Consider the following 13,494-nt stretch of genomic DNA (forward strand, 5'->3'; position numbering starts at 1 on the left):
AATGGAAATAAAATACCAAAAGTTTCTCATCTTGTTTTAAAACAACTATATAAAAGGTTTCGATCGTGCAAAATCCATTCATTCATTCAGATGTACATCACAAAATTAGATTAAAGAGACCGAACATGTACACAGCGACAGGACCCGGCGCCAAGACAAATCACATTTAACACAAAGCACGAAATTATTCGGCTGAAATTTAAAAATAGAATGACCCTTTACAGTTGTGCCTCTCTTGTTGGTTGGGCTTGTAGTTCAAGCCCAGAAAATCAAGAATTTGTCCAGTTTGTAAATTACCATGCAAAAGCACACTTCAAATTTTGTTACATCTTGTCTGACAGATACTGAAAGCATCGATAGCGAAGGAAAATTGTTAGTTGCCCGTGCAGGTAAGGTAAAATATATATTTTTTCTTTGAACCACATTTATGTATGGGTAACTGAATTAATACAAGCTAAACTATCCAATACCTTAGGATTTTTGTAGCGCAAGAATGCCAAGAACATATGACAGTTTGCCATAAATACAAGAACACGCTCTTTCGCTGGCGGACTGGGTTGCAAGATGTTCTATACCAATGGAAATTGCTAGCCATAAGCCTTCTTTTACTCGGGGACGATCGCAGAACAGCAAGGAACCCTGCTCTGTTTTACAAGAGACGGGTATGCTTGTTTGAGCTGGATCACATAAGCATTAACTTTCTGTTAGTTAATTTTGTTTTAAGCCCACAGTGACAACTTCCAAGTAAAAATTTGGTGAATAATAGCCTACATGATTACTATAGTATTTCCTAGACTTTTAAGTTAAAACACTTTCTTTAATATTGTAAAAATCGCTATTGGTTTTAAGTTATAAAATGACAGTTGACCTTACCCTACTAGCCTTAAGAACAAGCGGTGTTGCTCAAGGGATAGAAAGCGTATGTGAACGCGCGAGCAGGCGAGTGCAAACACAAGAACGCGCACGCGATTGTTAAGTGGTACAGTTGTTTATCCGCTTGATCCTTCGAGCCGCGCTAAACCACTCGTTCTGTAGTCTAACACGTTAGCGAAGGCATTAAGTGACAGACGTTGGTTTTCAACCAGTGTTGCCAGATATTCGCTCTGGCAATTATATACCAAAAGTTGGAAGCTAAGCAGAGGCAGCGGAGCGTTTTGGAACTTGGAGGGAACTAGACTGTCGCAAAAATACTCGGCAGGTTTTCATATTTGGAGCAACTTTTATCTGTACAAGTAATTGGTCTTGTTTTCTCAGCAATTTCTAGACCGAAGATTTCCGAAGATTCCCGTTTGTTGTTCGTTGGCCATACGAACGTTTCAAATTATTTTTTTGAACTTTTCCGTACATAAACGAAGTTTCCCGAAGACTTCCAATGACTTACTCACGAGACGGAATATCTTGTCAAACTAATTTTATGCTGCGCTCACGATATTTTCGGCACTAAAACGTGGGGGGGGGGGGGGGGGGTCGAAGAAGCCCCACCCCCAAATTCGTTTGGAGGGTCTACCACCCCCCAGCCTCCCTGCCCCGCCGAATATGAAGAAGTAGTTATTATAAAAACAAAATGAAGTAACAGGATTGCAAAGCAGGGTTGCTTGGTGTCTTTTCCACGATACCCCCAGGGTGAAATTCTAAAAGAAAACTTATGGCCCGCAATTTCCCGTAGAATAGGCCTTCTTCTTAGTAGGTCTTCTTCTGAAGGCTAGTCGAAGCACATGCGTTCTCTTCCCCTTTAGCAACACCGCTTGTTCGTAAGGCTAATACATTGAACATACGTTTTATTTTTGACGTAAGTTACGCGATTAAATAAAATATATAATCATTCCCAATTTCAGGTTGGTGAATGAAATTATGATTAGTCAATAGTTGTTAGCATTTTATCCGTTTCTTAGTTTATATATGGTAGGTTTATATTAATTTAAGTATCCCCAATTAGCAGAGGGTGTTTCCCCTGGCACCTTTTGACATGTTAATGAAGTCTTTGATTGATTGATTGATTGATTGATTGATTGATTGATTGATTGATTGATTGATTGATTGATAGATAGTGGGAATGGATATAGTCAAATGGCATTTTATAAAAAAACAAAAGCGATGTTTACAATATCGAGGAAAAGTGTTAAAAGTTAATACCGAGGTGTCCCTGTATTTCGGGCAAACTGTCATGTTTTCTTGGCATTCTAGCGCTTCAGGTATGGGATAGTTTAACTTGTATCAATTCAGTTATAAGGCCTGGTTCAGATTAGCGACATAACGACATAACGGCAAGGTCACGCAAATGCAAAAAACACCTCACGTTGATGTTTTATGTCACCAGTGTGAACAACCGCCTAACATAACGACATAGTTGGAACATAATGACATAAGCATAACGACATAAAGAAAGACCGTTATGTCCATGTCGTTATGTCGCTAGTGTGAACCTTATAAAATAATGTGGTTCAAAGAAAAAAACAAATATTAAATTTACCTTACCTTCACCGGAAAGTTGATATTTCCGTGATCTAGCTGGAACAAGCATACCCGTCTCTTGTAAAATAGAGCAGGGTTGCTTGCTATTCCGCGATCCTCCCGAGTGAAAGAAGGCTTATGGCTCGCACTTTCCATTGGTATAGAACATCTTGCTTCTCCAGTCCGCCAGCGAAAAAATCCCAAGGTTTGGATAGTTAAGCTTGCATTAATTCAGTTACCTATACATAGATGTGGTTCAAAGAAAAAAAAAATATATATATTACCTTACCTGCAAGGGCAACTAACAATTTTCCTTCGCTATCGATGCTTTCAGTATCTGTCGGACAAGATGTAACAAAATTTGAAGTGTGCTTTTGCATGGTAATTTACAAACTGGACAAATTCTGGATTTTCTGGGCTTGGACTCCAAGCCCCACCAACAGGAGAAGCACAACTGTAAAGGGTCATTCTATTTTTAAATTTCAGCCGAATAATTTCGTGCTTTGTGTTAAATGTCCTGGCGCCGAGTTCTGTCGCTGTGTACGTCAGGGTCGTAACGAGGTATATTTTTTCACAACTGATCCCATCTTTTTACCCAAAATTTTGATCCCTGATCCCAAAAGTTATGGTAACTTTGATCCCTGATCCCCCCCAAATTTTGTTGATCCCACTTCATTCATTCCTTATAATTTTGCCTCGATGTCGATTTTGCAGTACATTAGCATCTAATCAGTATAACTACAACCACGCCAGCACAAAATGAACTGTTTACAATTTCTTTAATAAAAAACCTTAATAAAACACAGAATACCGTTCCTCGTATTTCTTTCTGAAGAAATTATCCAAAACATTGGTGCCTATCTGAATATGCCTGATCTCCCACTTCTCCTGTTCGACTTCATCCATCCATGTTTCACAATCAGCGCTTAAAAGGAACGCTTACTGGCACACAGGACGCGGTGGCCTAATGGTTAGCGCGCTTGATTCCCTTTTACCTTTACTGGCACAAATATCATTGACCTCCTCTTATTTTTACTGCATGTATAACCGAACCAAAGTGGCTGATACTGTTTAATTCCTGAACTTTTAGTAAGGGATACATAGCGTTTCCTGTAATGCTGTGCTATTGTTCATTCTTGTCATGTTCTTGTTAAGGAGGAGGGAAGACTGCAGTATGTCTGTGCAAGTTATATAGACGAATATGATTTTCATTCATCATTGAAAACATCTTAATTTAAGAGTGGAGAGCGGAGTTAAATAGGTTTGGATATTCTCGCCGAAACTGAGGTGAATAATCGTTTTACTATGCTACACTCGGATATATACCACACATGTCAATTGCAGGAGATTCCTCGTGCAGTTAAGTTAAACGTGTTTTACCCCTGAAACTGCAGGGACTGTTTGCTGTCTTGTTCTAAAGAAGGTTCCTTATATGATTTTTGCAGTCATTTAATTAATAGGAACTAGACCCGAGAAAATTGCATATAAAACTGTTGCGTATATTTCGCAAGAATTCATGTTTCTTTGAAATCTAATTTTTAGAAAACTCACGAATTATTTTTAAAAATACTCACGCAATTAGCAACTAGTATAGTTAAACTACATATCGTGTTACTCTCATGCCGGATCTACTGCGTCCAGCTTCAAAGCGTGTCGATTGGTCATAATTTTCGTTTGTGAATAATATTATCCATTCGATGAATCGATGGAATCGACAGGCACCGCTGTATCCAGCTAATCGCTAATGAGATGTATGTTTCCGATCGACAAAGAATAGAAAGTTCTTCTTTCGGGTCGAATCTAGTCACGACAGCATTGGACATGGATGCGAATTCATTCCTTAAATAACTTGGCAATGAGCCTCAAATCTCTTGCTTCTGCTCGTAAAACGTCTTTTTTTCCTGTCTAAAATTGTCTTGTCTGATCTTTGCACAGTAATAAAACCACTCAAACTCCTTTTTTGAATTTTTGAATTTATTCGTTGTAATGGCCCGAAGGTCCAGCCTACATCGCGAAGGAAGAGTTATACACAGTTTCCCCCTCTGCACGGATTCTATGACGCAGCTTTGTCTATGGTTGGCATAATCATGAATGTCTAGAGTAGGACGACTTGGGTTCCAATTATTCCACACCCAGAGTCGTAAAACTTGGAAAGCAGACATCCTATTCAATACAGTGCAAGTTGTTTTCAGAGGGGAACAACTCTGTTTTGTGAAACGACGAATGATACATTTTGAAAGCATCTCTTGTGGGATTTGCAAATGCTAGATCAGGACCTTGTGGACACCTTTGCTCTGTACGAAAAAGACTTTCATCAAGTCCGCCACTCTAAACGAAATGGGTTGTACCTCGAGTAAAAAGATTCGCTAGAGCTGCTTTTAAACGAGCCAGGAAATTACAGGAGACAGTGGATTAAAGGTAAGCAGGCTTTCCTCAGCATATTTGTTAAAATACAGTGCCAATGACTCTACAGCGACCAGGACAACTGAAGAAACAAATAAGTGAAAATAAATACATTCTTTTTGACATTTTTACTGTGAGATCTACAACTCTAGAAACAATGTGTTAGAGTCACCTACAACAATTGGTCTGCCTGTGCTGAGACCTGCGCAACACGTGTAATAATGAAGATAAGCCGAGAAAACATGTCAAACATAGGACATTCTCTATGGACCTCTATAAAATGTCTTGGGATTTGCTGTGGACACGAGTAGTAATTCTATTCTTTGAAAAAAAAAAAACAATAATAAAGGATACCGTATTACCAGGAGCCCATGGGCTCCTGGTATTACTAAATTATTTTGAAGGATTTTTGCAAAACTCCTGGTACTATCAAATGCCACCCGAGAATGTCAGGACGTGTTATTGGACGGCCGTCACGGATTGTGGTAGGCTTAGCCGCCAATGGATATTTGACATTATTAAAAAAACTAGCAATGGTATATTGCAATTCCTGCGTTTCGATTGGTTAACAGGCAATGGTATATGAGCTCATATACCATTCACAACAAATTTGGTAGCCAATACGCGTCAAAGAAAATAGCTGGGGAGCTCAAATATTGCAATTCTTTGGGCGTTTTTAATAAAAGAATCATTCCACTCGCGCTTGTTGGATTTGAGATCGTTATAGCGAACTCGGCGCTATGCGCTTCGTTGGCTATCTACCATCTCATATCCAACACGCGCTCGTGGAATAATTGTTAAATATTCACCTCCAAGCAGCTATCAGCGCGCGCCAAAAGCGCTATTCACTGTTCTATTATATACAGGTATATACAAATTCATTGTAAAAACACATCGGGAATTGTACTTACCTGCTTGATGAGCGCATTAGTGAGCTTCCTTCGTACAGTTTAGGTGACCAGAAACGTGATCTGGGATGTTTCTGGGTCATAAATTTCAATTTGTCAAAAATAGTGCAGATTTTAACAAGCACGAGGACGACAAAGACTTTAAATCAAACATCACTTTGCCTTCTTAATGAATTATCGTCCTTCTTTTTCTTTTTCCCCATGGATCGAATCGAAAATCAACGAAATTTGTCCAAACAACAATGAGTCGAATGGTCAACATCCAGCAATGGGCCAACGTGATCATATGACATATCATATGACACGCAGCGTGAGTAAGACAAAATTTAAACCCACAAAGTTATCAACGATTGCGTGACTAGCCAGTACTGCCCGGTCATGAAATACTTTATGAAATAAAGCATAAAGTCTATAAATAGCAACTAAGCATGAAAAATCCCGGTAAATGTGCAATTTGTGATTGTTATTGTTATTCTAGGACAGCCTGATCCCTGATTCCATGAAAAACACTGCTGATCCCGATCCCACTGGTTGTGATCCCAGATCCCGGGGCTGTGATCCTTGATCCCACCCCTTTTCAGGCCTTTGATCCCTGATCCCATATACCTCGTTACGACCCTGGTACGTGTTCGGTCTCTTTAAAGGGAATTATAAATTAATTTAATTTTGTGATGTGCATCTGAATGAATGAATATGAATGGGTTTTGCACGATCGAAACCTTTTATATAGTTGTTTTAAAACAAGATGAGAAACTTTTGGTATTTTATTTCCATTATAAACGACAACTGAAACGGAAACAGCGATATATGTTCATAATATTTATGTACGTTTATGTTCATAACTGAAGTCAACTTCCAAATTAATAATACTACGCAAGTTATAGCTTTGACGTAAGTTACCCGCCAGAGTAAATAAAAGATACAAATCATTCCCAATTTCAAGTAAGTGAATGATATTATTATCTCACTCTTTAATCTTAAATTTGAAATGCAAGAGTCCTAACAAACAAATCAAATTCAATTATTGACAAGAAAATTCATAACGTGACGCAGGTCACGCAATGAGCTCAGTCGATGATTTTACTGTTTTTTCTTCTTTCTTCGCGTCTATATAACCAGTATATCGGCATAAGACATCAACAAAATCAAATAAAGTTTAAACTTGCTTTCTTTGTGCAAATCATAGCTCCCAAATGTAAATTTAGCGGACCAGATCACTTAGCGGAGGACGAATTCAAAAATTAGCTTTATGCAAATTAGACACGAAGGGGTCGTAAACTTTCGTTTCTCATTTGTGTGAATCTTGAGTGCCCAGATTTTTTATTTGATATTATAACAGAAAAGACATCGAGCTTTTGCACAGTGTTTATTTTGACTCGATATCGGACATACCAAGGTGCTTTTTCGGCCTCCAAAGTTTCTCAATTTTTGCCCTTTCCCGAAGTGCTTGATAAAGCAATATTTTAAAAGGCGAAGGAAACCTCAAAATAGCCGAAAAAAATTGAAAGTTTATTTTGCCTGAAAGAAGAAAGGTCAAGCTATTATTCTAAGTTTATTTCGATTCAAAGCATTGAAAATTGCTCTTATAGGAATATCGAGAACTTTGCCATTTTTACGCACATTTTTTGCATATTTAATGAGCTAAAACCGTTATTTTCGTTTTTTCTTAATTTCTCGAAAACCATAAATTCCTAGAAGATGAGAATAATATTTTCGAACATAGTTCCCCAAAGGTGTTATTCAGGCAAAGTTTCAAGATTTTCGATTTTCCCAGCCTGTCCAACGATTCTTCATATTCTCAGTCGGAGCCTCTTAAAACGCAAAGCGACTTAAAGACATGATATCAGTTGCATATTTTGTTTAGCGAAAAAGGGGGAAACTGAAGTTAGTGCCATACCTGAAGAATAAAGTACTCGTCAAACTTATATTCAAAAATCGACGAAAGTGGACGGCACGGCGAACCACACTGCAAGCTTAACATCTTTTCAACGAAGCCTCTAACGCTCACGTCGAACAAGGATGGGTCGAACATTTAAATTGATGATGTAGAGAAGTTCAGGCTTTTCCCGTGAAGTAGTAAGTCCAAAACGCTTTCAACAATCACAATTTTAATATTCAGCTCGTGTCACGGCAGGTTTGCACCGATAAAGCGCCAGAAGCGAGCAAATACTCTGCAAAGCGTCCAATAATCAAAAGCTGGCGGCCAGATGGAATGGACATTCTTGTAGGCTTCGCTCTTCAAACTTAACGTTGATTCGCAAATTTAAGCCATTTCAATATCCTTTTGAGGGTTAAAAAAGGTGAATTTCGCTGTTGTCGCATCGTTTTACTTCGCCTTGAACCATTTTAGAATTTGGCAGCCACTCATTAACTTTAAACCAATGAAATGATTTTTGCGTTCGCCATTGATTGTGCGTGCAACTCGCTTCCTTTTAAGTGCTCGAAAAAAGTCATATAATTAATCCTTTTTTGAAGAAGCTTGTTCGGTCGAGATGACAAGATATTGGCTTCGTTCTTTTTTTTGTGTTTCAGTGGACCGATAAAACGCAACAAGAAAAAAGAACTTGGCCAATATCCTGCCATTTACGCAACTTGATCTCACGATTGGTCAATAGCCCATATATGTTGATTTCAATAAAAGATATCTCGTGAAAAATCGGGATAGTAAGTGACAAGATTTCGTTTCTTAGTACATCACTATGTTAATGTGAATAAATGAAATATCGTGGAAAACCGGGCGAGTAAGTCACGAGGTAACTTTTATTAGTATTATGATGATAATTCTACAGAATAAAGGTTAAGTACTAAATGCACAAGTAACGAACTCCGTCATTGTCTAAAGACCGTTTGGCGTTCTTCGTTTTCGACCAGTCTTCGTTTTCACACCAGGTCTTCGTTTTCGATTGGGCCCTTCGTTTTCTATCGGGTGGTTTTGGTCTTCGGTCTTTGTTTTCGACACTACCATATAAAGACATTCGCGCTAGCTAGCGCTACAGTAATTGATCGCGCGACTTTGCCAGCCATACCATAATAAGTTATTAGGGATTGCTAGAGGCTATCAGTGGTATTTACGTAAATTCCCGGTTGGCTTTGAGCAGATAAATTTGTAACTAGCCTTTAAACGACTGTGGAGCAAATTGTAGATTTTTTTTTCTCACACTGACTCACTTCGGTTGTTAGAGTTGGACATTTTTTACGTACCCTGGTCCTGAACTGGGTTAGGATTAGCCACAGGGTGGGGTAAGGGACAAGCCCCTAATCTATAGAAAATGATCTGACCTGGCTCGCGTCTCAAATAGCCTCTCATAGCCAAGCTCCCACCAGAAGCATGCACGTTGCAGCACTGCTCTGACAGATTCTGGAGGTGTGAAGGCGGGTTGCTGGCGCCTTAAAACCAGCTTGCTTCTGGTAGATGGGGATCGTAGCCTGGGAGTGGCAACCCATCTAAGAGAAGGAATACTTATTTGTCGCCGCAGTGTGCCTTTTATTCCTACATAGGCTACAGTTAATTAATCATATTTTACTCAATTACTTGTCTGTTCGGCCAAGCAGGGGCCCAAAGACATTATCACGATTTTTATTTTTTTTGACTATTTATCATGACATCTGTTGATACTGCCGTAAAGAGCACCTCACAGTTAGTAAAATAGCATGTCTTTGAGTCGTTACAGTGGAACCTCGATTTAAGGAAGTGCCAAGGGACTGGGGAAATTCGTTCGTTAAATCGTGAGTTCGGGAAAACAACCAAAATTTTCTTTATATCGAGTATAGTTAATAATTAATTTTCAACAGTGTTATGTTGCACTATCCAGCATTTCCAGGTCTGAACATCTTAAGATGTGTACATAGCTCTACGGCACTAAAAACTGAACAGGCAAACAAAACTACTTAAAACTTCACATTAATTCCGACGCTAATAAAAGATTTATTCGAATGAATATTTTTGTCATCAGTAAAAATGCGTCCTTCATTTACTGAAGAAATTCCTCAAAATGAACATGGTAACAAAACGCTTCAGATCGTGGGCCATGTGCCGTGTCTTCCACTTATTTTTAAAACGTGGAGGACAAATATCAGTGGAAGTGGTTGGTAAACGAAGAAACAAGGACATTGGACTAGAAATTCTACTTATTTATTCCTTTTTCCACAAGAAACCTTCAAAAATAAAGAAATTAATAGAACTCACAAGAGACAAAGAGGAAAAGTCGATCTGTTGAGGTTGTTGTTGCCCTTGTGTTACAGGATTAAAGAAATTTTACATTTGTTTCGAATTCATCTTTCGCCACATGTTGACATTTATTCGTTATATTGATGCATATTTTCCGTTTGGCTTCTGGATTTTGTTCCTAGTTATAACGAGGATTTCGTTAAATCGAGGTTCATTTTATTGAGGTTCTGTTTCAAACATTTTAATTTTGGCCGGACAGAAGAAAATCGTTCGTTAAACCGAGGACTTCGTTATATAGAGGCTCGTTATATCGAGGTTTCACTGTACTTATAAAACCGCAGTGGTAGATTCGCAAAGTCGGAAAAGTTTAGAGACAGAGAGCTACTACAGTAAGATGGCGACATGACAAACTCGAATTTGCACGTTTTTTTTCTCTTCAGACATTCATATATCCACTCTCAATTTTAGAGAATTTTCTAAACTCAAAAGCATGCGACAGTAAAAGCAAAGCCACATACGTACAGGAAAAGGCCAAAATCTACACGTGCAAAAATACAAACTTGTACATTCCGTCTAGGTCAATATTCAAAATTACAGTGAATACCCAGACCACATTTCGGTCTTGTCGCGTGCACTTTCGCACTTTTTTCGACAACCTTTCTCGAATTAACTGTATACAGACACGATGAGTAAACGTTTTATTTAATACAATATGTTTTAGTCACTTTAGTCCTTATGAGAATTCAAAATGTCTAAGGTTCGATTTCCGGAGGCGGAAAAAAATCATATCAGCTCTCCAGCCTTGAGGAGTCATTCACAGCTTCGACCAAACAAAACCGTCCTTGAAGTTTAATTCGGAACGAATGTTTGATTGAAATAAATATGTTTTGACTTTGTAGCTCATGTTATTTTTCACCAGTAAATTCATGACTGGCGCAAAATCCTGAAAACAGTTTGTCATTTATTCTTCGTTGATATACTTTATTGTAAGAGAAAAAACTAACAACAATACAAATGAAAAATAAACTGGAGTCGAGTCCCTATGACGTTAATCTAAGTGGACAGTATCGGCTGCGGTTGAACTAGAGGGTCTATTATAGGGGGTCCGATCCTACAGTACGCAGAATGCCAGATTTTGATCTTTCTAGCAAACAGCAGAAGAACGAATATGGCACACTTATATTATAATAACCGATATTTTTAAAACTACTTAATAAATTCTTTAAATTCTTACGATATGTTACCTCAATATTAGTATTTCTCCTCATAGAGACCACAATAATGCAAGAACAGAGCATTACTTCCTTATTCTATTTATTACCTTGCGAAAGAAAAGGTTTTACATCTAATGGGCACTTTTCAAACCCATAGAATACAAGGGTTTTCATAAAGAAGCATGAAATTCAAAGTTTTAGACGGACGGTTGGGTTTGCTTGTGTGGTCTTTCTAACATGAGCATTTCACGTCCCTTCCAAATTACCAAAGGAAAAGCCCTGGGAACTGACTTCGCACTAATGTCGTGTTATTTAATAGAGAATTACTAGTTAATTGCCTCGTGACGTATTCGCTTGAGATGAGAATCACCACGCTTTCAGTCTTCTACACGGACGATAGCCGAATTTATTCTATTTCGTTAACAATATTAAAAAGTTGTAAAGGGAAATTTGTGCTTAAATCAGCCTTCTTATATTCTAATTAATTTTCATTTTTTAAAATCACTCTTTCTGTCTCGGTAATATTTCCAGGGTATATTATACTCAGTTGTCTGGCGTTCTAAGCCTTTCTTGAGTTCCAAACTAAAAATAAAAAATGATACTGTTTCATTTTTTATTTTTAGTTTGGCACTTAAAAATAGTTTAGACCGCCAGACCACAGAGTATAATATATCGTCAAAATATTACCACGACAGAAAAGGTGATTATATAAAATGAAAATTAAATAAAACATAAGAAGGCTGATTTAAGCATCAATTTCCCTTTGCCACTTTTTAATCTTGTTTCAGTTTTATGACGATTAAGCAACGCTAATTTAATGGTAATAACCGTCAATGTTACTGTTAAATTAAATTAATTAATTTGAACGTGTTGGAATGCGGAAGCTTGTTTCTCGGCCAATGGCTTTCACCGGCAATATATTCATACTAAACTTGAATACCGACGCACCCTAACTTTTTATCTACAGAACAAACATTCAAGTTCACTGGAAGAAACAAAGGACTCCTTTCGTCTTCATTCAAAAACTTAAATAGCCATTATTTTCTCTCAGGTGTGTAATTTTAAGCGGCGTTCACACGGCCAAAACAAGTTTTGACATTATAATTGGAAAACCTTGAAAATGGGACTTTGATCAAATACAGGTGTATTGGCCTGTTTAAGCACCGATTTTACACCAAAAATCGGATCGTGTTTTTCTTTGATTGGCTCTCTCAGAATGCAACCGATATTCAAAATGAACAATCTTATAGAAAGGTCGGTCCTAGCTCTATCAGATACTCATCACAAAAATTCACTGACTTGCTAATTGATGACGTCACCAGTGGTTCAAGGGCCGCACCTCCAAATAGCGCCTAAAATGCGCGTTTAGGAGTGAAATGGTTTAGACCGAGACCACCGTTATAGCAGCACGAAGATCATCGTTATATTCGATTTATTTAAAGCATACTTAATAAATTCCTTAAATTCTTACGATATGTTAACTCAATATTAGTATTTCTTCTCATAGAGACCACAATAATGCAAGAACAGAGCATTACTTCCTTATTCTATTTATTACCTTGCGGAAGAAAAGGGTTTACATCAAATGGGCTCTTTTCAAACCCATAGAATGCAAGGTTTTTCATAAAAAAGCGAACGGAAATGCAAAGTTTGGACGGTTGGATTTGCTTGTGTGGTTTTTCTATCATGAACATGTTCCGCCCCTTTCAAATTACCAAGGGAAAAGCCCTCGAAAGGAGATTGACTTTCCCACTTATGCCGTGTTATTTAATAAAAAATACTGTTTAATTGCCTCACGATGTAGTCGCTTGTGAAGAGAATCACCACGCTTCCAGTCTTCTACACGGGCGATAGCCGAATTTATTCTATTTCGTTAACTAGAATAAAAAGTTGAAAAGGGAAATCGGCACATAAATCAGCCTTCTTATGTTTTCATTAATTTTAATTTTTTTTAAAAAATCACATTTTCTGTCTCGGTAATATTTCGAAGGTATATTATCCTCTGTGGTGGTCTAAGCCATTTTTGAGTGCCAGACTAAAAATAAAAAAATGAAACCGTTTCATTTTTTATTTTTAGTTTGGCACTCAAAAATGACTTAGATCGCCAAACCACATCGTATCATATACCCTCGAAATATTAACACGGCAGAAAAAGTGATTAATCTTGTTTCAGTTTTGTTTCAGTTTTGTGACGATTAAGCAAAGCTAATTTAATACTAATACCTGTCAATGTTATTGTTTAAATTAAATTAATTAATTTGAACGTTTTGGAATGCGGAAGCTGGGTTCTCAGCCAATGGCGTTGACATGTATACATCCCGGGCAATATATTATTACTAAACTTAAATAC

At 37.7% G+C, this 13,494-nt stretch overlaps 1 protein-coding gene across 1 annotated transcript in view; it reads right to left on the reverse strand.

Annotated features, from left to right (window-relative positions):
* LOC144631062 (gamma-glutamyl hydrolase-like) overlaps positions 1 to 7,770 on the reverse strand; it is a 49,048-nt gene extending 41,278 nt beyond the window's left edge. The window contains exon 1 of the mRNA XM_078489439.1: positions 7,660 to 7,770. The gene's annotated coding sequence lies outside the window, so the exon portion shown is untranslated. The remainder of the gene's footprint in view (positions 1 to 7,659) is intronic.
* Between the last annotated feature and the right edge of the window lie 5,724 nt (positions 7,771 to 13,494).

The sequence above is a fragment of the Oculina patagonica genome, chromosome 11 (assembly GCF_052425735.1).
Source record: "Oculina patagonica isolate OP01 chromosome 11, crgOcupat, whole genome shotgun sequence".
Lineage (NCBI taxonomy): Eukaryota > Metazoa > Cnidaria > Anthozoa > Scleractinia > Oculinidae > Oculina > Oculina patagonica.